Source organism: Marmota monax, unplaced genomic scaffold (genome assembly GCF_021218885.2).
Source record: "Marmota monax isolate L192 unplaced genomic scaffold, Marmota_monax_Labrador192_F-V1.1 WCK01_AAM20220418_F8-fsc00088, whole genome shotgun sequence".
Lineage (NCBI taxonomy): Eukaryota > Metazoa > Chordata > Mammalia > Rodentia > Sciuridae > Marmota > Marmota monax.
In genome coordinates this window covers 5,829,539-5,832,325 of record NW_026694492.1, presented here as the reverse complement: position 1 = coordinate 5,832,325, position 2,787 = coordinate 5,829,539, and the positions used below count along the sequence as shown (strand labels likewise).

At 38.0% G+C, this 2,787-nt stretch overlaps 1 pseudogene; it reads right to left on the bottom strand.

Annotated features, from left to right (window-relative positions):
- Positions 1-242: 242 nt before the first annotated feature.
- Positions 243-1,753, bottom strand: LOC124075866 (E3 ubiquitin-protein ligase Topors-like; annotated as a pseudogene).
- Positions 1,754-2,787: the final 1,034 nt, after the last annotated feature.

Below are 2,787 nucleotides of genomic sequence, written 5' to 3'. Positions count from 1 at the left end.
AAAATTCAAAAATACTCATTGAATACCTTAAAAATATGTCAATACCATATGGCTTTATGAAATAATTTCTAAAATTTACATTTTTATTTCAAAAGGATCCAAAGTTTTAAATAAACTGCTAGCAATATCATTATCTTTACTTATCTCTGAGGATGGGACATACATACTTTTAGAACAAATAATGATTTTTACAAATCAACACACACAAAAAAAAATCACTTAAAATATTTTAAAGGGGAAAAGAGTTTTCACCAAAAGTCATCTTTAAATAGACTGCAGTAGATGACAAAGTTCCTTTCTATACCATCCAATCCTCAATGAGATGCTTTGGCAGTTTTAAGGCATATCAGTCTCTATGAAGAGACAATGACATTAATGATGTCCGTGGAGATGGCAATTGCCTTGATGGCTCAGTTTGAATAGACACAACACTACTGGGCTGGTTCTCCAAGTCAGAGGCAAAGCTGCTCTCTTCTCTTATATCAAGAGTTTGTTCGACTGAAGTTGGGGCGGGATATTCTCCACAGTCTTACTGGCATTATTCAAGTTGTTGATTAAGTGTGGTGATATCTCACTCCTTGTCCAGGACACCAAATTCATCTTCTATTGTGACTAGGTCTTTAATTTCAAATGGTTCCAAGGAAGGAGCCAAAAACTCATTTTGTAAAGGGTCTTGAGGACAATTATTGTCACACTCCATATCTGCCTTCACTTCAGAATCTTTATCACTATCACTGTCAATGGAAATAACAACTGGGAATGTGAAGTATTATCTCCATGATGTTTCTTATGCTTCTTCTCATGTTTCTTCTTTTTCTTTTTATGATGTTGAGTTGTATCAGTAGCTTTCCCTTCATAAACTATCTCCACACTTAAACTCCGGGTTCTTCTTTTTCTTTTCTCGGGTTTTGTTTCTCTCTCTGATGATCGGCTGTCTAAAAAACTGTCACTCTCATTTTTGTAATTTCCACCCAATTTTGATGAAGATTTTTGGTAATGACTGTCCTTTACTTTAGAAGCAAATTTGCGAGATGGTTGAGCAACTTCATTAGTGCCCTCCAAATGCCGTGTTGAATATTTTCATTTCCCTCCAGGCTTTTCATTTCTCACCCGGCCGGCCCTGTAGATGCAGTTCTTGACCTATTACTAGACAGTCTCCCCGATCTGTGCCTTTCATAATAATAATACTTCCTTTCACTGTGATTACTCTCTTTCCTAGCATTTGTTCTTTCAAAAAAGGACTGAACTCCAAAATCTGGACTTGAAGATTGTCTAGAATGATGGGCTCTGGACAGAGTTAAGAAGATTCACAACCGTCCCTGTCCTTGTTTCTACTGTAATAGGTATACTCCCACTTATATCTGCTTCCATAATTATTTCTTAAGTAACAACAACCTCTATTTCTGCTCCGTGATCTTCTTTTGCCATGATCACTGCTGTGAGATTTTGATCTGCTTGTGCTTTCACCACTTAGAGAATGAGTTTGGCTTCTTCTTGACCAACTGCTATCTGTAGTTCTTGATCTCTTTTTGTCTCTTCTTCCTCTAGGTCTGCTATTCTCCCTGCTTCTAGGTCATTTGCTCTTTATTCTTTTTTTCCCATGATGCTTTCTATGATTCCTCTGACTGTGCCCGCTTCTACTCTGGGAACGTGAATCTGAACTTCTGGATCTTCCCCTCTTTCTGTGTCTATGGTTTTATGAGGAATATACTCTGTCTCCTCTCATAGATGAGCTCAGGTCTCCAGCAGATGACAATGATGCAGATCATTATTATTTGTATTTTTGATGGCTGCCATGCTAACTGGAGTGAGATAAGATCTCAATGGAGTTTTGATTTGCATTTCCCTTATTGCTAAGGATGTTGAACATTTTTTTTCATATATTTGCTGGCTGTTTGAATTTCTTCTTTTGAGAAGTGCTTATTTAGTTCATCTGTTAATTGAGTTATTTGCTTTTTCATTGTTGTTTTTTGGTGTTACACTTTTTGAATCCTTTGCATTAATCCTGTGAGAGGAATAGCTGGCAAAGATTTTCTCCCATTCTGTAGGCTCTCTCTTTATGTTCCTGTTTTCTCTGCTATGCAGAGGTTTTTTTTTAAAAAAAATTGGATGTTATCCCATTAATTATTTCCTAAACTTTGGGAGTCTATTTAAGAAATTATTGCCTGTGCCTATATGTTCGTGTGTTGCCTGTGTGTTTTCATCTAGGAGCTGCAAAGTTTCTGGTCTAATTTCTCTTAGGTCTTTGGTCTATTTTGAGTTGACTTCTGGACAGGGTGAGAGATAGTACCTAGTTTCATTCTTCTACATATGCATATCCAGTTTTCCCAACACCATTTGTTTTAAAAAATGCTGGGTTTTCCCCAACTTGTTTTTGGTGCCTTTATGAAGGATCAGATGGCTGTATCTGTGTGGGTTTGTCTCTGTGTCTTCTATTGACCCTCCCAACACCAGCCCTCCCCCAGGTGGACCTACTGGGACACATACTACTTTGCCTCTACTTATTTTACTTACTCTTGACTTCATTTATGTATGAACTTCCTCATAGAATCATCTTGAGACAGTTTGAACCTCATTGCCTGGGCAATCCTGGTCAGTACATGGGCATTGCCACCTTTAGTCAAAACTTCATTCTGCTTGGTCATACTTGAACAGTGTCCTTAGTTACCCCTCAGTCCTCCTTCTGGAAGATTGCAAACCTCCCTGCAGTTCAGCCTTTCCCATCTGTGGCTTGTCAGCCTGCATCAACTTACACTTTCTTTCTTAACCACACTGTCCAGACTTGTT